Source organism: Octopus sinensis, linkage group LG5 (genome assembly GCF_006345805.1).
Source record: "Octopus sinensis linkage group LG5, ASM634580v1, whole genome shotgun sequence".
In the NCBI taxonomy this organism is placed as follows: Eukaryota; Metazoa; Mollusca; class Cephalopoda; order Octopoda; family Octopodidae; genus Octopus; species Octopus sinensis.
This window is the reverse complement of record NC_043001.1, coordinates 24,951,869-24,976,091: the sequence shown is the minus strand read 5'-3', so window position 1 is coordinate 24,976,091 and position 24,223 is coordinate 24,951,869. Positions and strand designations below refer to the sequence as shown.

The 24,223-nt window shown below is 32.5% G+C and overlaps 1 protein-coding gene and 1 long non-coding RNA gene across 2 annotated transcripts in view; one reads left to right on the top strand and one right to left on the bottom strand.

The window, feature by feature from the left end:
• The window catches only part of LOC115211754, a 749,350-nt gene that overhangs the window by 62,768 nt on the left and 662,359 nt on the right, over window positions 1–24,223 (bottom strand). The gene's annotated exons all lie outside the window — the stretch shown is intronic.
• On the top strand, window positions 6,047–18,642 carry LOC118763597. Its single transcript, XR_004999348.1, has 3 exons — window positions 6,047–6,058; window positions 7,655–7,658; window positions 18,499–18,642. It is a non-coding gene; the product is annotated as an uncharacterized LOC118763597 (long non-coding RNA).

Here is a 24,223-nt window from a genome sequence, read left to right as displayed (position 1 = left end):
GGAAGTGTCATCTACTATAGCCTCAGGCCAACCAAAGCCTTGTGAGTGGATTTGGTCAACGGAAACTGAAAGAAGCCCATCGTATATATATATATGTGTGTGTGTTTGTCCCCCAACAACATCGCTTGACAACCGATGCTGGTGTGTTTACGTTCCCGTAACTTAGCAGTTCGGCAAAAGAGACCGATAGAATAAGTACTAGGCTTACAAAGAATAAGTCCTGGGGTCGATTTGCTCGACTAAAGGTGGTGCTCCAGCATGGCCACAGTCAAATGACTGAAACAAGTAAAAGAGTAATTGTTGACTCTGCAAAGTTCACAGAAGCCCCACAATAGAGTACTGCTGGACCATGTCCAAAAGAAACATGCTGAGTTACGAACATTTGAAACCACATTCAAAAGAAAACAATCTGACTGACAAGTAGAACCAACATACTGTAACTTCTGGTCCATCTACATATTGCCCCTTCTTTCAGTTTATGTTATTATTACTACAATAACCTTTGTTGCTCTGAACCAGATAACTGTATATCACCTTCATCTAAAGCAAGCTTAGCCAAGCCAAGATTAGTCAAGTCAAGCTTAGCCAAGCCAAAACATTTGTATCTTTTTTGAGTCAACAATCTAAAATTAAACTTTCTACCTACTCTTTTTCTACAAGATATCAATTTCCAGATGCTGAAGCTAAACATAAACAGGATTGATTTCTATCAGTCTTGGAGGGTCTGTGAATACCACGGACACAGTCTCCATTACAGACTGAGCTATGACATAAAATAGTTATTCAGAGGTTTGAAACACATATCACTTCGTTTTATTAATAGAGCAAAGGTTGTGTATAGTCAGTGGAATTATAACAAGGAAAATGAACGAAGAAGCAAGCTATAGCTAGTAGAGTGAACAAAACATTCCCCTTTCATTGATTTATTTACTTCCAGCTTGTAGATGTTTAAGAAGTTTGTGTAAACCTTACTCTGAAACAAACTAAATATTGTTTACGTAACTCTTACTAAACATGAGATATTCAATTTTCCAATACTCTACAAAATAATCAATAAAAGACTTCTACTGAGAGTGCTTTAGCAATGTGGATCATCTATAGAATCAAGAAACTGAAAACAGTTTATATTTTTTAAAAATTTCCTTTTTAATCCCAATGTTGTTTTTATGTTAATTTTTTTCATGTTAATGTGAAGCAAAGTGACATTAAATTCAATTAGAAGAGGGTAAAGAATTTTTAATAAGTGTTCCAATATTATTTCTGTCTATGAATGTTGGTGAGAAATGAAATATTATAAAAAAAAAAATATATCTCACTCACAAAGTATTAGATCTTAGACCAGACATTGCTATTTTACCTCTGTTACTAAATAGCTAAAGTTAATTCTGCTTGAGCAAACCTATAGTATGGTCGTAGACAAACTGATAATTTACTCAGGGAATATTCAAGTTCAAAATGTTCTGCCAACATGCTATCATTTAATATTTAATATCTGCTTTCGATGCTGGCATGGGTTAGACAATTTGACTGGAACTGGTAAGCTGCACTGGGTTCCAGTCTGACTTTGGCTTGGTTTCTATGGCTGAATGCCTTTCCTAATGCCAACCACTCCAAGGAGTGTAGCAGGTGCCTTTTACATGTCACTGGCATAGGGTCTTTTATGTGTCATTGGCATGGATGCTGTTATCTGTCACTGGCATTGGCCATGACAACAATTTCATTTTGCTTAATGAGTTTTTTCAAGCACAGCATATAGCCAAAGGTCTCAGTCACTAGTTGGCACCTCTGTGAGGCCCAACATTCAAAGACCATGCTTTAACACCACCTCCCATGTCTTCCTGGCTCTACTTCTTCCACAGATTCTCTTCACAGTTAGAGAACAGCACTTTATGCAACTGTCCTCATCCATATGCATCACATAATCATACCAATACTGTCACCCCTCTTGCACACCACATCTGATGCCTCTTATCCTCAATTTTTCTCTCAAGGTATTTACACTCTGTTGTACATGCACTCTGACATTGCACATCCAGCAGAGCATTCTAGCTTCATTTCTTTCAAGTCTTCACACGTCCTTTACAGTCACAGTCTATATTTCACTGTCATGTGGCCTTGCTGTTCCCACACAGGCATCATACAATCTACCTTTCACTCTGAGGGAGAGGCCCTTTGTTATCAACAAAGATAGAAGTTCTCTGAACTTTGTCCAGCCAATTCTTATTCTAGCAGCTATGCTGACACGGTTACCTAGATAATTAAGGCTATCAACTACTTCTAGGTATCCTCCCTGGCATTTGATGGAGACTATTTTCTGTATATTTCTAGTTTTTATTGTACCTGTGCATCTGCCACACACAAAGATTATTTTCCCTGTTAACTTTCATCTGATATCGCTGCACCTCTTATGTGCTCACAGCTTACACCTGATACTTCTTATAGGGTTTCTACCTATGCCCTTTTCTACATATCGAGCAGGGCTATCTACCTGAAGGGATTTGTGATTAGTCTGCTTTCCTACTTACTAAGACTTTGGTGTATATATATATATATATATATATATGGAAAAAAAAAGTCAAGATAAAAAATGCTAAAATAATTTTATAAAAAACATTTCAGTACCGGTTTCAGTCATTGAGACTTGAGACTTTTTCAACTGTATATTAACTGCCAGTCATCACCATCATCATCATAATCATTGTTTAGAATCTGCTTTCCATGCTGGCATGAGTTTGACTGTTTAACAGGTTCTATTCCTGAACATTTATGTGCAGATGAACAATCAACTCTGACTGACACAGGCCCTACAAATGTTGGCAAAAGTTATAAAAAGAAGTTTATTACTTTTTCTTATAACATCAACACTGAAATAATACAAAAAAGTATTACCATACCACAAACAGATTTTTTTTAGTTGTTTTTTTTTTTCACTAAACCTATGACAAGACTAATTATCTGTAGTAATATTTTCAGAAATTCTAACTGTAAGTATGGAAAACAAATTTTAGGAAGGGCATCCAGCTGTAGAAACATTGCCAGATAAGACTGGAGCCTGGTAAAGCCTTCTGGCTTCCCAGATCCCCGGTCGAACCGTCCAACCCATGCTAGCATGGAGAACGGACGTTAAACGATGATGATGATGATGATGATATATATATATATATTATATATATATATATGGAAAAAAAAGTCAAGATAAAAAATGCTAAAATAATTTTATAAAAAACATTTCAGTACCGGTTTCAGTCATTGAGACTTGAGACTTTTTCAACTGTATATTAACTGCCAGTCATCACCATCATCATCATAATCATTGTTTAGAATCTGCTTTCCATGCTGGCATGAGTTTGACTGTTTAACAGGTTCTATTCCTGAACATTTATGTGCAGATGAACAATCAACTCTGACTGACACAGGCCCTACAAATGTTGGCAAAAGTTATAAAAAGAAGTTTATTACTTTTTCTTATAACATCAACACTGAAATAATACAAAAAAGTATTACCATACCACAAACAGATTTTTTTTTTCACTAAACCTATGACAAGACTAATTATCTGTAGTAATATTTTCAGAAATTCTAACTGTAAGTATGGAAAACAAATTTTAGGAAGGGCATCCAGCTGTAGAAACATTGCCAGATAAGACTGGAGCCTGGTAAAGCCTTCTGGCTTCCCAGATCCCCGGTCGAACCGTCCAACCCATGCTAGCATGGAGAACGGACGTTAAACGATGATGATGATGATGATGATATATATATATATATATATATAATATATATATGTATGTATGTATGTATGTGTGTGTGTGTGTGTGTATGTATGTATATTTAAGAAGTTACTTTAATGCATATGTGTTCACTGAGTATTTGGTCTTTGGGCAGAGTATATATGAATCTCATGACAGTGCTAAGTGTGCTGTTTTGTAAAGTAGTAGATTAGCAGAAGCGAGTTTAGGATTGGTATAGGCTGCAATGGATCTTATGTATATTAATTGACAGTTCAGTGACACTTTCCTTATTTTGACTAAATTTTCTGAATGCTTGCCCAGTATATAGTTATTCATGTGCTTTTTTTTCCTTAGTATTATACATGAAATTGAAAACTGAGATGTTATAAGATTTTTATTTCATGTATGTATGTATGTAATATTTTCTATGCTGAGTGTATGCTATGAGTTGAGGGATGATATATTAATCTGTTGCTAAGTTTTTCTGTGGGGTCCCTGTTAGAGGTTGTATAATTTGTATTTCTTGTTAGAAGGTCAGACAAGATTCATTCGTGGTATCTGTTCCAGCTCTTTGTTTTCTGACAGAAGCATCTGTGACAACACTGGTGCCAAACTGTTTTGGCCAAAGTCAATGACTTTTAGCCTGGATAAATGTCAGTAGCATGAAGAAGAGAAACTCGCAGGCATGTGCAACTGCCAGTCATCACCATCATCATCATCATTGTTTAGCATCTGCTTTCCATGCTGGCATGAGTTTGACTGTTTAACAGGATCTATTCCTGAACATTTATGTGCAGATGAACAATCAACTTTGACTGACACAGGCCCTACAGATGTTGGCAAAAGTTATAAAAAGAAGTTTATTACTTTTTCTTATAACATCAACACTGAAATAATACAAAAAAGTATTACCATACCACAAACAGATTTTTTTTTAGTTGTTTATTTTTTTCACTAAACCTATGACAAGACTAATTATCTGTAGTAATATTTTCAGAAATTCTAACATTACATTTACAAAATAAGTATAACAATTACTGGTTCTTCTAAAGATTCATATTTTGGTTTCCAACAAAGACTGAGTATCTACTTTGATCCATCACTCATTCCTCAGCCAAAAGTACCTTTAGATGATGGAAATTAGAAAAGTAATTTCAAAGCAATTCTCCTTTTGTCCAGTTATTTTAATAGATATAATTATAAGAGAGTGACTTTTTTTTGTTATTATGATGATAAAAGTCAAAAAAGTACCAGGCTAAATGATTTATGGTGTTTAGTTATGTCCCTTCGATTTCAAATCCTGGTGAAGTTAACTTTGCTTTTTACCATTCTGTGATCAAGTGCTGGGTTTGATTACAATCGATTACACTTACTCCTTCAATTTGTGACCTTAAGCCAAAAATTAGAAATAGTTATTATCATTATTATTATTATTATTATTATTATTATTATTATTATCATCCCCATCGTGTATAGTTCTAGCTATCATCTTCACCAATAGATTTGTTCTGCCACATTTACAAGAGTTAGATTTATTAACTAAGTTTCATATATTTCCCTATAGACAACCTTTAGTTAATATTTCTGACCATTATAACTGATTCAATTTAGCTTCGATTTACATTGTTCTTCTCGCTTCTAATATATCAAGAGTAATGGTTTCAATTCTGTTCTAAATCACAGTCAACTCAATTATTGGAAATCATTCTCTCACTCTGGCAATCATCACTTTTAGTAAGTTTTAGTTCTTGTCAACAGACATTGTTCAGGTAATGTGATTCTATTAGGCGCTATGATAATGATGATGTTAGATACATATAACCTGTGGCAAGAACAGAAATATAGCACTTTATAGCAATTACAACAGTTTTTAATTTGTCGAATTATGTTCCTTACTTTGCCATTAATCATTTTCATTGTAGCCAAAAGAAAGCAAGTTTCCTGAAATGGAAACCTTCCTCCATTTGAGATCATTTCTCGTCATCTTTCTTACATTGTGGCTTCTTCTTTTCTTCTATTGTTGTTTCAGATCCTATTATATCAACTTAAACTGATAGATCAGCATGGCTATAATTTGTATTTCTTATAATACACCTCACAGCTAGCACTAAAGAGAGTTTAATACTGAGAGAATCAAATATCTGGAAACTAATCACATACAACAAAGTAATACAATGCATCAGTCATATACAATATGTCAATATTCACAGGTAGATTATTATGAACTAGCAGTACTCATGGAAATTCTATAATTAGTTTGAAAACTAGAAGTTTATAGAGAACCAATGAATATATAAATTCTTTTGAAATTGTATTTATTTTTTGAGATAGTGTAAAGTCCTCTAAGAAAGTATTGGAAGTGAAGTCTTAGAAAAGAATATTTTTGAAAACTATATTCTTTATTATACACTTGCCACTCTTTCTCCCTCGAGTTGTATCTATATTTTCAGCTTTATGTCAAGAAGCGAACATGCTATACAAAGAGCTACATGCAATTGTTTATAGTTCACTTTCTATTGTGATCATGTTATCAAAACCATTGAAAATGCATTGAAGAAATAATGTATACAGCAAATACTTTAAACAATCTTAAGAATGAAATTGAAGTCTTATACTATTATGATATCATTCTGCTGCAATACAACTACGTTGGTAATCCTTTAACAAAATTTAATATGCTGTACTGTATTCATATTTTCATATTACATGAACCCACACTTTTGGTGAATCAAGTACAGTAGCTGATACAAATAAAATAAATATTGTGTCCACAATAGATTATATCTTTACTTTTGTTCCATAGTTTATCAGTCAAATGACTTATGAATAATAATATAAATGTTGTATGCTTAAAAGATTATGTCTTTGATTTCATTTCATAGTTATGATCTACATGTGTAGATTCTACTAGAATAATAAAGTATATTCTTATTTGGAAATTTCTAAAACTTTCTAATATTGATTAGTACCTCTCTAAAATCATTTTCTAAAATGGTAGGGTGTCACATATGTAATTACAGTCAGTGTAAAACGTTTGATCAAATGAGGCTATTGGAGCAATAAAGTGGCAAATATTCCATCTTGAGGAGGTTAAAACATTTTCCAAAACCCTTTTATAACAACAAATAGAAAACACATAAACAAAAACAGTCTCAGGACTATTTACTCTTCTCTTTATACTTTTATTCATATTTTACTGAATAGTCTTTGTATAGATGAAAGCAATTTACAGAGTAATTTTTTGCCTGTAGTCATGTAGAGCAAGTAGTTACACTGGAAATCTTTTGGAAGTTCTGTAATCTTTACCAAAGTTAGTTTTTATCGGAAGAAAATAACCATCTCCATATCAGCTTTTCAGTGCATATTTTAGGAAAGCAGTAATAATTTTATATTTAAAAAATATCAACATCATTTCACATTCAGCTGTATTGAAGTTAATTGAACTAGAAGACCTTCTTGTCTTTTTATGTTGAATGTTGGTGCACATGTGAATTTTCTTAAAATGAACAACACTATTCCTTCTTAACCCCTAACTCTAATGAAGAATAGTTAAACTTTAGTTAATGTAACTTGTGTACCATGTTTACAATTTTATCTTCCAAATTTGTTTTATTTTTTTAAAGATATCAATTTTTCATCCCCATTGGTATGTTTGATAAAATGGAGATGTTTTTCAGTCAATATTGGTAATTGATCATCTATTTATCAATTAGATTGGCATAAATCTTTCAGATGTTTCCTGAAATATTATATAGAGCAGTCTATTAAATTTACCAATTACATCTGTGTTCATTTCGTTTTATTTTATGTGGAGAGTAATAACCAAAGAAAAAATAAAGTGCACTTCCATCTAATCAGAGATTGTTGTGAACTGCTCATTAGTGATATACATCAGGAAAAACAGGGAAGTTTTGAGTGCTGAAAAGATCAGTTGTTTCAGAAGTTAACCGTTTAGCGTTCACATTATTTTGTCAAAAGCAATGTTCATTTATTCACATTGTTTTGTAACTTTGAGAATTTGTATGAGGTGGCAGTTAATTTTTAGAACGATAATGTAGGGTTGGTGTGAGAGGCCAGATTTGACCATTTTGAATATAAAAACAAGTAGAATATTTTGGCCAGATATGGCCGTTTTGAATGCTAAAGGGTTAATGGAAAAATTAAGCGGGGGGGAAAAAGTGTTTTAACTAGTGTTTGAAGTAAGAGATGGCTTGACACTTATTAATAGATTTCTTTTTTTCTTTTCGGCATTTCAGAGAACTGAAAACAACTAACTTTTTTTTCTTTTTATCAGAAATGGACTGTGATATATCAAACCTCATACGCAGCCCATAACCAATAGCAGGAGTCAAATTAAATGAAAAAGTTGAGATAAATTTGAGGACTTTAGTTTGTAGCTTGTCATAACATTCTTGAAATCTCCAGGAAATATCAAACTAAGCACTATGAATTACACTTATTAATTATACAAAGCTTTCACTGTTTATAGTAAAAGTTACCCTATGGTACCTACTATAGTATGGTTAACTGGATCATTTGAGACTTAAGTATCTTAGCTATAGACACAGTCCATACAAACTATCAGTTCTTTGGGTAATATTTTTGTATCCTATTAAACTTGATATCAAAAACCATCTCTATTTTTCAACAAATATGAGCAAATTATTGAATATTTTCATATCATAGGTTATCTAAATATTTTTTTTCCTTGAGAAATATTGAAATCATCTCAATGTGATAGCTGAAATAAGAAGGAAGAAAGGTGTTTTCGTTTTTATAGACCAGTTTTTAAAATAGACGAGGAACCAATACAAACAGAATACCTGTGGAGACAATAGTTATTGTGAATGAAACTCTAGCTATAAATCAATCACAACTGTTTAAGAATTTATTAAATGTTCTTTTAGTGGATTTGAAGAATACTGAAAAGAGAAATTGATGATCGAGCAGTGGAAAATCATATTTTGACCAAATAATTGGTGTGCTTATTACAGGTCATGTATTCATTTATAAAAAAAAAAAAATATTTTAGCTGAAATAAGAATTGATGCCATCAATAGAGAGAGAGAAGTGTAATATTTTTTCCAGAGAAAATTCATGTATTATAAAAGTAGATATTTAACTACATGAATAAGAGAAACACCATTGACCATTAAAAAAGAAGCAAATAATTTATAGGATCTTGTGATAAGCCCAATGACTAATAAATTCAATTGTTTTCGTCCCAGAAGCCTTCAGTGTTGCTCTCTGAAAAAGGAGAAATCAACAGCTATCCACAACGACAAAAGTTCTTCTATATTTAAAAGCTCATTTTTGATTGAGTTTGTTGTCATGGAAAAAGCTGCCTCTTGATAAAGGAATTTATATACAAGTTACTATTCAGATTGGATCAAAAAAAAAAAAAGGGAAAGGTTTCACCCACCATCACTCTGATCACACAACAGTGTCATCCACTCGCTGTTGCATCTACTCCACTGAAATTGTTGACTTACTCAACAAATCTGTCTTTTCTTTTCCAAATTTATTAACATGTCTCAACTCTCAACGCTGCACAAAAACACCTTTACTCACTCTTTCTTCTCCAATCTGCTTTCAAGAACAATGTTTTCTCTCTAATCACAAAAGTCTTTAAGCCTGAAGCTTAAACATTAAGAAGGCAGATCTCATCCAGTTATTTGTTTTTAGATTACGTGACAATAGCAGTACCAATCTTTTTCAGACAAACAAATAAAAAAAAAGGGTTGATAATTAGGACTATATTTTCCAAGTTGTTCCACAGAGTAGGGTGAAAATTTGAGGGAGATTTGGTTGCTTGTTCTAGCAGGGTTGAGCAACCATAGTACCATTGTGTTGCACTATTGGACTGTATGTAGATAGAAAAATGCATATAATTGCATGAAAGCAAAAGGTATACACAGATTGATAGTAAATTCCTAAATATCATGTAGATAAATTATATGAAAAAAAGATAACATCATTGTAAGTAATATATATAATTACAGAGGGAACGCAAGAGAATTTCAACCCAATATCTGACTGATGTGTGTTCCTTGATGGATGACAATCCTTTGGCATTGTTTTAAACAGTAGTTGAAGAGGAAGAGTGTGTTTGGAACCAGGTGTCTTTGATCTCATATAGAGACAAGCTGAGCCCAAAACAAGATGATTTCTGTTTTCCTTCACAAAAGATTTCATCTGATACATACATATATATATGTATGTATGTAATATTTTTTTCACACCAGTGAATGTTCAATATTCATATTAAACAAACAATAAATAGTATCCATTTCTCAAGACAAAATAAAGAGAATGCAAATTAGAAGCAAAGAACAGATCAAATTAGTATTTTGATAAAAGGAACAAAAGACAGAGTGGTTAATTAGAAAGAGCACTAGTTTTATTAGAAGAGCAAAAGTAAGATAGATAAATACATATATCTTCATATACCATGGTCTTATGCCCAGTTGTTCATTTTCTCTTAACCAAATTTTAAGCTGGTTCTTAATTTTGTAATGAATTTTTGTTTTGGCAAGATCATTTGGAATATAGTTATGTGTATAAATGTTGACTAAATATTGAAGAAAATATGTGATGTAAAACATTTGTATGTTATTAGCATGAAAGAAATGTGTTGTTAATAAGGCAAAACAAATTTCAAGAAAGCAGGAGAGTTAAAACAAGGGGGGGAAAAATACTACGAAATAACCATTGAAGATAATAAAATGGCACTCTCCATTTGATATCACCTGTTCAATAATATTTACAACTGAAGTAATCATATATGAAAAAGAAGTACAGTAGGCATGCAACATATGTATATTCCACAATAAATTCAGGGTGAATACTTGATAAATGTAAGCACCTGTATATGCCAGCTAGTAGCAGAGGTGAGAGGATATATGTATCAAATGAAATAAAAAAACAGAACACAAAGGATGTCATGGTACACATGTTTCAAGCTTTATAAAACAACTTATTCTTACATCAATGTATAATCGACATAACAGATGGTTTAAAGCTCTCTTCAGCCGCATGCAATTGCTATACCAAAGACCTGTATCACATTATGAAAAGTCCGAAAACGAACATTTGGTATTATCTATAATGGTAGGTATATTGAGTTTCACTGAGAAAGTATGTTTGTAAATCTTCATAATGTGATACAGGTCTTTGGTATAGCAATTGCATACAGCTGAAGAGAGCTTTAAACCATCTGTTATGTCGATTATATATTGATGTACGAATAAGTTGTTTTATAAAGCTTGAAACACGTGTACCGCGACATCCTTTGTGTTCTGTTTTTTTATTTCATTTGATATGTATATTCTTCAGTTAGATGAAGGTGAGCAAGCTGAAACTTCGAAGTCACTATCAACCTTTTCTTTGTAAAAATGTAATAAATATGTACTCCTCTAACAAGTATTAAGTAGTCCTTCAGTTTAAAGTTAAATTGTTTTTTTTTAATATAACTTGACATAAAAGGTAAACATTAATATTTATAGATAAATGATATTAAGAAGAGAATCCATGCCAAAGCAGACTTTTTAGCTCAATGCAGTCATCGGGCTTGTTGGATCCTATCAAACCATCCAACCTATGTTAGCATGGAAGATGGATGTTAAATGATAAATTGTCTTCTGAGTGAAGCTACTGTAGGAGAAATACTTGGCTAAGAGTAAACTATATTTCCTGTTATTCATGGATTTGGAGGAACTGTTTGATAGGGTATCATATTCAGTAATTTGGTGTCACTAAGGAAACTAATGAAGGATGGTTTGTGAAGGTACGAATATATTATATATTCACATACATATCTATATATGAATATATACTAACACATATATTATTCATATACGTATTTGTATATGACTATATAATATACATGTGGTTTTATATATCCTATTTTTCTTGTTTGTACCACTAAACCTATTGATGTTTATATGTATATGCATACATAGTTTGTATGTGATTGTATGTATAGATTTATATAGACATATATATTATGTGTGTGTGTATTTATATATATATATAAAGATTTAGTTAACAGGACATATTCGATAAGATATTTTGTGTTTTTGTTTTAAGATACATTGTTGAATTTTGTTTGATTTTTTTTTTGAAAAATTACGTATTTTTATATATATTTATATTTTCTTATAAGATAATATACATACATTTATTTAATTATTTTATCGTTTTTATCTTGGACCTGATGAGTGACTATATTTAAATTGAATTGATTTTATTGTTATCAATTTGAAAATACAGCCACATAACACGTATAGTCTATTTACTAATTCTATACTATTTATTCATTATTTCGTACTTTATTTAGTTCTAGGTAAATGTTTTACTCTATCTTTAATTTTTTTCTATATGGTATGATTTAAGTATATCATTGTTGAATTTCTACATGGTGGTTCTTCTCTAATTTATATATATATATATGTTTTGAAGAAGATTGTTGTGTAAGGCCATGACAATGTGAAAAGGTACATGGTAAACTACAAAAAGAAAAGAAAATAGAACAAATAGTTTTACTGTGTATTTCCATATTTCAAAGTGAAGACTCCTTATTCAGGACATTTGGAAATAGCAAATAGTTGGAAAAGGTAGTTGCTCAGATGTGTGTGTGGGGGGGGGGAGAGGAAGAAGGTGACATGTGCAGGCTGGTGTTTATAAGTAGGGCTTCCGTAATTCTGAAATTGTCCCTTTTATGTTGGGTTGCTCTGATGGAAACTGTAAAATTCTGGGTAACTTTTTGCATTGTTCTGGCCTTACACAACAACATTCTTGAAAGTTATACTTCATAATGCTTCACCAAAACTACCTAATTTTAATATATACATATATATACATATATATATATATGAACTTATGTGTATGTTTCTCTCTATATAGATCATGATGTAGTGGTACTGAATTACAAGGTTGTAACAGAAATTATAGTTGCACATGTATATATCAGTTCAGCTCTTGGTATGTATGCACATAAATAGTAATGTCTCCTCTTATTTACAATAGATAATACTTAAGAAATAAAGATATTTCCTTTTATGTCACTAAAATATTCTATCAAACCACACTTAGTATACAATCATAATGCCCTACTTATAAGGTGAACTAAAAAAATGTATAGGAAACTTGGAAAAACCAGAAAAATGTTACAGTGTGTTTAAGACAACTGAGCCAAAACACTGACATCACTGTTAACCATTTCTTTGTTGAAATATAAAAGGCATACAAAAATGCATATATAATTATTAGTTTGGTGCTCAGAGAAACGGGAAGAGTTAATTGTTATAGTGTTTAGATATTGCCCTTTTTCAGATAGGAAGAAAGAAGAGAAACAGGAAAAGTGAATTCTTGGTGAAAATGCCATACAGATTTGTCCATTGACTGACTGGAAGTTGGATGGAGAGCAAATGCAGGGAGAGGTATTTCTTCATGTTTGTGTTAGTTTGTGTAGGATGTAGAAGAGTAGTAGTTTGTGCATGCTTAGTTCTTGGTGTGTTGTGTGTTACTGCATGTGTATGTATGTGTGGATGCAGTAACATGTGTGTCTCTCGCTGTCACATAGTATTATGAATGAGTGTTCTTTATGCACTGGTCATTGGCTGAATGAAAGTTGGATGAAGAATATAAAAGCAGGGCATGTGTGTATATGAGTTAGTAAAAGTTGTGAAAAAGTACCGTAAATCCTCGAGTATAGTCTGCTCTTGAGTATAATACGCAGAGGATTTTTAGGCGGCTGTACCTCTGAAAAACCTAAACCTTGTGTATAATACACACCCCTTCTCTAACTTGAATCAAGGAGGTCTATATAACATCCTTGGTTTATAAAACTGTATACAGTAACGTCCTTTATTATTATTGTATATACAACATAATGCAAACGTGTAGCTTTTTTGTGCATTTTGTTTGCAGAAAATAAAGAAATAACAGTAATGACGTTTAATAAATGTTGCTAACTGCAAGTTATGGATGATTTAAGCTATTTTTGCGCCCGACTTCACAAAATGCGTCTGAATAAACATTGCCGGACAGCAAATAGAGACTCGAACATTGCTTAGAAAATTATTTTCATTTTTAAGCTCGTATGTAGTACGCACTAGGGATTTTGACCTTCAAATTTGGGGGGAAAAATGTGGATTATACTCGAAAATTTATGGTGTTTTGGTTTGAGTAATGTGTTTTGCATGTGTATATCTGTTTTATGAACACACAAATGTGGCTGTTATATTGTAATGTGAGAGTGTGTGTGTGTGTGTTCAAGTACATGAGGATGTTGCTTTCCTGAGTGTAGTCAATGTGTGTATGTGTGTGTGTATATGCACTCATGTGAAAGTTCATGTGTATGTGAACAGGAGAGTGTAGAAGAAAGGGTTAAGGTTTGTGTATGTGTGTGAATGCAGTGTATGCATCAAAGAAGCTGTTAGAGAAGGACGGGTGGTGAATTGAGGCTTAAAGGTTCTGAGGAAAAAATAAAATGATTTTCATATATGTGTGTGTGTGTAGAGAGAGAGAGAGATTTCATATATATGTGTGTGTGTGTAGAGAGAGAGAGAGAGAGACTTCATATATATGTGTGTGTAGAGAGAGAGAAAGAGAGAGAGAGATGCATGCTGTAAGTCCTAAATCATAATGTAATCACCTCAATGCAAGTGAGAGGGAAAATGGTAGAAAATATCAATCACATGATGAGATTTGAGCCAAACTGACGCAGGCAAATCTTAGGTTAACGTATATAAGACACAAAATCTATGGATTGTGCTTGAGTGGTTAATATGCTATTTCAGTTACATATGCTTAAGAATATCAATAGCACTGACTACAATGTTGAGTAATGTTAAGGCTAAATTTTAAATTCAGTTGGATTAGAGAAATAGGAAATATTCTTAAAATGATCATTACTATCTCAGTGATCTTAAATAATAGAGTTTCTCCCAAATTAAGTTAATTTGGAATGTAATTTCTGAAATAGTTATAACAATTATTAAATAAAAACAACTTGATTCCTTGTTATCATTTTTATCATTCATTGTAAACCATAAGAAGTTAGGAGGTATAAGAGGTGAATACATTTAACTACTTGTCATTCTTAGGATTACAGCCCTTTTGCAGCCTTCTTCATGTAATAATAATTTCAGTGTATAATAAATTATGTTCAACTGGCTGCAGTAATATGCGTGCTATGCATTATATAATACAGTTGTATATTCACAAATCAATGCAGATAAAGATAGCTACATGATTCTATGAATCCACTACAAATTTTTACACACACACATACACACACACACATAATAAGTTATCAAAGAAAGAAGAAAGGAAAACAGGAATGCATTTTAGTCGTGAAGACTTATTAGTTGTGAATAATGGTTTCATATAGTAGAAAAATTCAATAAGTTATACCTTACAACTGCAAATTTTTATACAAACAGCAAAGTTTCCAGGAATGAGATGTTCAAACTTAGGTATTACAAACTATAAATTAGCATTCATTTTTACAAAACTAGTTCAGTTTCAAAATATATAATGAAAACTCACAATTAGTTAAAGCCATAACAGATTTATGGAGTTAAGTGACAGTGAAGAAACTTTGCTGTTTGATCATTACATAGTTTTTCTTTTAAACTTGAGCACGAAAAGTCATGCGTCAAAGTTTGATATGATATAACTTGCCTATGCAGTTCTACAATGACTATGATGATTATTACTGTAAGAGTGCTCTAGTATAGCCTTGGCTGTGATGTCTACAACAAACTAAAGAACAACATAGCAAAACTGCAAAAAAAGTAAATTACATCTACAAAAAATGAAGAGCAAAGATACACACACACACATGCATGCATGTGCATATGTGTGTGTGTATACACATTTATGTATGTGTGCATGTACATAAACATTTATGTATGTGTGCATATAGATATACATATGTATATATTTTTATTATACTTAAACAAGAATATTATTGACAGTGATTCTGGAGTCTTGACCAGTTAAACCGTCATTGGACTGCAATACATTGAAGTTAATCTCGGCTTTATGTAGCCTCTGTTGAGTAAAAATCTTCCTTGGGTACATGGGTTTGAGTGGAGTGGTAATTAGGTTATGGAGAAGTATTTTGGAGAAATTTTTATTGATTAAATTTGGGGGTTATATCATTGTTTAGAATTTATTCATGCACGAAGAACTTTGTAAGCAGGTGTGAATATTTAGGTGTGTCTCTTTTGTTAGATAAATATAAGATGTATCCTTGTGTCACTAGTTTTTGATTTTATTAGATTTGATCCCTTGCTTTGACATTGCAATGATCAGAGCTACAAAGTTTAGTCTAGTGTAAAAAAACTTAGTAATTGGGTATGTCAATTATTTTGTAACAGAATTTTCTTTCAGGGGTTCACAAAAGAATGTAAATAGTTGGTATGTTTTAGCTGGTCAGTTTCTTTACCTATTGTTGTTATTATTTAAGGTATTTCCTGTTTTTATTTGGAAGGTGGGGGTTATTAGTCAGGCATGTCCCGGTGTTATTAGTGTAGAAGTTTGTTTATGTTATGCCTTGATTTTCACAAAAGGATGTTTGTGTGTTTCTCCCTAGGTGTTCACTGTTTTATAAGCAGTTTGGTTAGTATGTAGAAATTTGAATCTTTGTGTTTTATGGAGGTAGAGTTTGTAGCTATGAGTTTATAAATATTTTTTCAATTCTTTTTCAAATGTGTTTATTTTATAATATATCATTTTAGGCCTCTATATGTGAAAGTGGGGCATTATAAAAGGTGTGTATATGTTCATGTATAAAAATGGAAACAAAATTTAATTAAAAAAAAAATCCATTACAAAATGTTGACACACCCAAAGACTAAGTTTTTAAATGCGAGACTAAAATTTGCAGCTTTGATCTTTACAATGTCAAAGCAAAGAAAATCCAATAAAACCATAAACTACTGGCATATCCTAAATATCTACATTGCTTACAAAGTTCTATATACATGAATAAATTCTATACAATAACATAACCACAAATTTAATCAATAAAAATTTCTCCTAAATACCTCTCCATAACAACCCTCCTCACTAAAACCTAATTACCACTCCACTCAAACTCATGCACCAAAGGAAGAGTTTCACTCAACAGAGACTATATAAAGCCAACATTAACTTCAATGTATTGGAGTCTGACAATTGCTTAACTGGTTGAAACTTCAAAGTTACTATCAATATCATTCTTGTTCATGAATAATAAATTTCCTCTCTATAAAAATATAGAGTAACCCCTTAGATTAATGTAAAATTGTTTTTATTATGACTGAAAATAAAAACAAACATTAATACAATATATGTATATTTATATATAAATGTGTGCATGTGTGTATAATGGGACTTAGAAATGTACCCTAGTCCTGTGTGCATCATTGTCTGATGTAAGGGGAACTTGAAGAAGAGGTACATTATCATCTCATTTGTTTGATTACTTCATTATGTGCTGTTAGTATATAATTAATTTCTTCCTTTACAACAATGATGCTATTGAAATTTCCAGTGAAGTATACACACACATACACACATGTATGATGTTTATTATGGCTGTGTATGGGTATATATATATATATATATATATATATATATATATATGTATAAAATCCACAAACACATACACACATAAATTTAAAGACATGCATATATGTTGTTTATAATGTATGTGCCATGTAAAGTGGATATAAAGCTGAACTCCTATACAGTGAAATTTGCTATCCTTCTAAGTACTTCAACCGATATATGTAAAGTAAATCAGACCCTTTTACTGTGGTTTCTTGTACTAATATTTCTGCTGAATATTTGCCATTCACTTACCAAAGCCAAAGTAACAAATCTGACTATTATAGTCAAATTTGTATTAATTTACTGTGTGGAAATAGCAAAAAGTAAGTTAGTTAGCATGTATTAATTAAAGAGTACAAAGTAAAACAGAGATAGAAAATTAATTTCAAATTATATTTTTATGGAACAGTGAAGTTAGCTATTTCACAGATCCTCACTCTTTCTTTCTTTATATTTTATTCATTTGTTATCTCTCTCTCTCTCTCCATCTCTTCCTTATTTCTTCCTCTGACTCTTAAACTGAACACACATCTAATATTGCATATAAATATTTGATATGAAAATTAAAAGTTCCTAGATATTGAATAAATTAAATTTATGTTATTAATAGAAAAAAATACTCCCCAAATCATCCATCCATCATAGCCCACTATTCCTTGGAGGGTTAATGGGGGTAGAGTCCTAGGGTACCTCCTCCATAGGGTCCTACCAGAAGCTACGGTCATTACATTTTCTAGCTGGATTCACAAGTGTGATCAACTGAGACTGGATATTATCCAACCATTTCTTGGTCTACCACTAGGTCTCCTGTCAATTTGCTTGAAGAATCCATCTTGCATTTTTTTCCTGTGATAAATTTGGAAAGACTCCCTGATCTCTGGGCTATGCACCATGTTGAGTAATGTTACTCCTGAGACCCTTTGGAAAAGAGCCTGATCAGCTTGCAATCATACTCTTTTGGTCATTATTCAGCATTCATGAAGAAAGGTGATGCTGGGCATTAAAACTGAATTGAAGATAGTGAATTTAGCTTTTTTTATCAAACTCTCTTCTTCCGAGGATCAAATACTGAAGCTGGTGCATATCTGTGCCAACATCTGCAATTCTAGCTTCTACATCAGCATCCTGCCTTCCATTATTTGTGAATATGGCCTCAAGATGAAAGATGTTTAAACTTCTCAGTCTTTGTAACACTAATTCTTATTCCTGCCTCGCAGCGCTCAACAGTGGACCCATTCAGTGTATACTGGAGATAACCTACTGATGAGCCAAGTACCATCATATATCTGCATACAAATCTGCACTTTTGTACACATGGTACATTGAGGTGCAAAAAGTTGCAGCAGAGGCAGTAAAAAAGTCTGTAATTAAGTCATAGGAGAACTTTGAGGTTAAGATGGAATCTGGCTTTAGATTGGCCAATAAAATATTCTAGAAGACCATCCACTGACTGCATAAAAAGAAGCTCTCTTCCACACCTGCAATTAAGAACTCATCTGAGGTTCTTCTCTCTGTAAAGAATAATATCCTTGGGAAGTGGAGAGAATACCTTGCTGCTCTTCTAAATCTGGTCACAATAAAATCATCTGGTGGACACGAGGTGCATTTTGGAATGAGTACTATCTCACAGAGGCCGAAATTATGGAAGCAATTAAAGCACTCAAATGTTGCAAGGATGCTGGAAAAGATGAAATTCAGCTTGAGATGTTAAAAACCTTAAATAGAGAAGGTATGCTCTGACTGACTCCCATATGCTAGGTTGCTTAGAGACCCTGAAGCTATGGCAATCCAGGACGATATTCCCAATTTTTGAAAAGAGAGACAAGAGAGAGTGCTCTAATTATAGATGAATTGTTGAATTTCCTGGATAAAGTCCACACAAGGTGTCTGGAAAAGAGATGTGGGAAATTGTTGATCCCAAGCTTGCTGAAGAACAGAATGGTTTTTGCCTTAGATGCAACCCCGAAAATCAAGCAAACTATAATTATTACAAAAAAAACCCCCCAAAAAACCTCCAAAACAAGGAGAATAAACATAACAAATCAATACAGAACAACCATTAACAATTATTAGTAAATTTCATGTATTAGTTATATAAATAGGAAAAACCCTAAAGACAGTGGCATATGTAGATGAAATTACAATATATATATATATATAATATATATATATATATATATATATATATAAATATTAAATCCATTGAAAATCCTGCTATAGAATGTCATCCATATATATAGGCAAGAGATTTTATCTAATATTGCAGAATTTCCATTAGTCTTATTTTAATAGTCATATAAATAAAGTTATCATTTTAGCAATTAATACACTGTTGATTAAGCATTCATTTCTGTTGTCATACTTTGGAAAAAGTTAAAGCTGGCTAAGTGAAAAAGGTCTAGGCTTCCTATCAGACACCTCGTATTTTGTCATTAATATTGTGGTGAGTTAATAGTCCAGATACAGAACATTTGCTGAACTGCCCTATTAGTCCATATAGTCCATTATCTTTATCAGCAGCATCAGTAGATTACGGAAATGTTTTTATTAGCTTGAAGTAGTGAGGCCAAATCCTCTCAAAACTATAAACTGAATATTAATAGGTTTACTACTCTGGCTGTTTTGAAAAATTGTCCATGAAACCCTCTCCCTCATTTGCGCACGCGTGCACACACACACACACACAGTAAGGCTTATTGAACAATAAACATGCCACCAGTTTTAAGTAATTACAAACAAGCATTTTAAAATTTTTATCTCATTTTCTTATTCACACATCTAAAGGTTAGCTAAAAACTCATGCTTTATCACTGAAAACAGATCAATGTTCAATAACAGAAATCAAATAAACAAAGATGTAACATTAAGGTATTAAGGTTTAATGTACCATGTTACATTAACTAGTAACATTTTTTAAAATATGGGGGCATGCTTGTTATTATATATATATATATATAATATATATATATATATATATATATATATATATATGCATGTATATATGGTGCTTTTGGATAATTTGGAATGTTATGTAAACAAACAGCTTCTACCTCATTGTGAAAAGTAAATTGTGTAGCTACATTAATTTTTATCTCCTTATGGACAGTAAAAAAGTCGAACTGACTTGACTAGTTTCTACTCTGCTTAGAGATTCATCAGACAAAGAATACCCATTTGTTGCTTATCACCTATTTACAGGTTATACAAATTAGGGCTCAGCTAAGCTGGTCAGTCGGAAAGGGGTTTAACTCTGGTCTCTTCAAATTGTTTTTCTGCATGAGTTTAAAATTTCATGATATTCAGTCTAGTGAGAAATACCAAACATCGGAGATACTATACTATAAAGTGGCACATAAATTGACATCATAGCTTCCAAAAGACATTACCTACATTGATATCAATTACATATCACAACCATGCCAATGGAAGCATGTGTTCAATTTGATATCATTTGATATATGCATAAGAAGCTATGTTGAATTTGTTATTGCGTAAGCTTTGTTACAGAGTTTCATCCAAGTGAAACTCAAGGACTAGTTTACTGACAGCTATATCATCATATGTAATGAACTCTAGATAGTGTATTAGGCTAACATAGTTCGTAACATAGAAAAGGGTTATGTTTGTTCCTTCTCGAGCCATGCTCATAAGGGCTGGTTTCCCAGTTTCCTTGGCATATAGGTTCCCCACCTGGATGGGACGCTGGTCTGTCACAGGTGAGCTGCAAGATGCAGGAGGAAAGAGTGAGAGAAAGTTGTGGCGAAAGAGTCAGCAGAAGGTTGCCATTACCTTCTGCTGGAGCCGTGTGGAGCTTAGGTATTTTGCTCATAAACACACATCGCCCGGTCTGAGATACGAACCTGTGATCCCTCGACCGTGAGTCCACTGCTCTAACCACTAGGCCATGTGCCTCCACATAGAAAAGGGTACTTATACTAAGGCATAACATCACAAAGTTATAGAGTGTGCAGTACTGAATCAAAACTGAAAATGGTGGTCTATGAAAAAGCCCAGGAATAACACCATAGAGAGCAGCTGATGCTCATAAGACAACCAAGTTTTATGCTTTTGGGTTTATATTTGAATACTTGAACCTTGTACTAAAAGCAGATGGCAACATGTTATTGAATATTGTTAAATATTGGACTAAGTACTTCATCAATACTATTTTCTCACAGCCTTCAATAAACTGTGACAGGTTCTATAAATATTACCAAAGAAAAAAAGATTAAATTTTTCAGAAATCAACACTTGAACAGCAACTCACACTGAACGTTTTGAAATAACATTATGAACTTTAACAAATTTTGAAATTCTACTGTTGTGTGTCTTATGAATAGCATTGATGAAAAAACATATCAATAAACACGCTAAAAAATAAAAACGACTATAATCATATTATTATAAACATGCATACTTAAGCAAATGTATAAATAGATCAGATAGTAAATTATTTAATGTCACAGCATGCAAATTTCTTTGCATGGAAGAATTTCAGTGACATAATTCCATAATGGCAATCTGAGGTATGCATGTGCATCAAAATATGTCTAATTTGTGCTATTCTTTCAAACACTATTTTTTGTTCAATATTCGATTTAATATTGAGTTCATGCATGCACATATATAATATATAACATCTTATAAACTTCCTGTGTCTATTTGTGTGTGTGTGTGTGTGGAGGTGCAATGGCCCAGTGGTTAGGGCAGCGGACTCGCAGTCGTATGATTGTGGTTTCGATTCCCAGACCGGGCGTTGTGAGTGTTTATTGAGCAAAAACACCTAAAAGCTCCACGAAGCTCCGACAGGGGGTGGTGGTGATCCCTGCTGTACTCTTTCGCCACAACTTTCTCTCACTCTTTCTTCTCTTGACCTGCTCGCTTAGCCAGCGGGGTGGCGCCATTTGAAGGCTAAAACAATGCAAAGTGCATTGTGACCAGCGATGTGTAGCAACATCTGATAGCCTGGTCGGTCACGGTGATATATATATATATATATATATAATGTGTATATATATGTATGTATGTATATATATACACACACATATGTGTACATACATGTATGCATACATACATAATCCTCTTCATTAGCATACAGCTGTTTCTGCTATAATAAGCAGTGCACTCAGAGGTGAGTACTTGTGCATCACCTTATAATTTCCTCAGATACATTCTCTGTATATTTTTTTACGTGCATGTATAATTATATTTATATGTTCATTATGCACCAGTATATATGCATATGATTATCTAAATTTACATATTTCTGAGAGTAGCTTCTCTCCCTCAAACTGCATACACCAATGGTTTTGTATTTTTAGTGTTTCGATGGTTTGCCATATGTTTAAATAGCTTCTCAAATAAACATGCACTTTGTTTTCAAGGCTCCAAGGAAGCTATAAGGTGATGCTGAGGCAATCATCTTCGAGTGTACTGCTTCTTATAGCAGAAACAGAGTAAGCTAGTGAAGCTGATTACATAATTCCTGTTCCCTTGTCATTCCAGTAATTCATATTACACTCTATACTTGCTTATTATTTTATTCTGAGGCATATGTGTATAGAGTTCTAAAACAGTTTAGTAGTGTCACTATTCTTAAGTGAAATCACAATATATATGTGTGTGTGTGTGCATGTATGCATGTGTTTGTGTGTATATATATATATATATATATACGTTTATTGGCTAAACTGGCAAAATGACCATTCCGAAATATAACTATATATATATATATATATATATATATAATATATATATATATAAGTAAATAAATCGCCACTACAATTGTTTCCTGTCTTCAAATGACATTCATCAGGTGGATTTCATATCTTCCATTCAATTAAAAATTTTTTATGTATTGATTAAGTCTTTCCTTGTTTGATTTACAAAATAGTGGTTTTGTCTCTAATTAATATTATATATATATATATATATATATATATATATATATATATACACACACGTGTGTACACACAGCCTTAGGTTATAAATACAGAACAAATTTAGAGTGGATTGTAGGTATTTGACATCTACTTCTAGCGTATAGGTGCTGACATTCCAGTGCCCTTAATTATAATTATATACTTAAAAATTAATTTTACTGATATGGTCATTTTTTATATGGTAGCCACTGGTAGAATCATGTTAATGATTATATATACACACACACGTGTGTATATCCTCAATTTACATATATATATCTCCCTTTGTAATCATCTGCCACACTCCAGCCCACTTTCCTACCCTTTCTGTTTCTCTCCCTCTATTGTTTTCGTCATATTCACTTTGCACCTTGAAGGTATCTTCTGACCACCCCCCTCTCTCTCTTTCAAGCTGAAAAAGCAAGGTATTCACCTGTCCAACAAGGAACTGATTCCTGTCCCTCTATTACACTTTCACATCATTTAATACTACACCCTACTCAGTTTAGGGGTTCTTTCTCGAAAGTACTAGGTGACCTCATTACTGTTGGTACCTTGTTAAAACATACCCAGTACATTCTGTAAAGCTGTTGGAATTATATAAAGTTATAAAGAGAATCCAGCTACAGAAACCTTACCAAAGAAGATATAGGAGCCAGTGCAGCTCCCTTGTTTGTCAGTTCCTGTTAAACTAGCCAACGCATGTTAATATGGAAAAAGGGACATTAAATAATTATGATATGCTATGTATGTATGCATACACACATACATACGTGTGTGTGTGTATATATATATATATATATATATATATATATATATATATATATATATATATATATACATATATATATATCACATAACCAACCAGACTATCAGATGTTATTCATTGTTGGACACAATATGCTTCGCATTGTTTTAACTTTTGAACGAAGCCATCTTATCTCCCCTTCTTCCTAGCTCTCCTGTGCG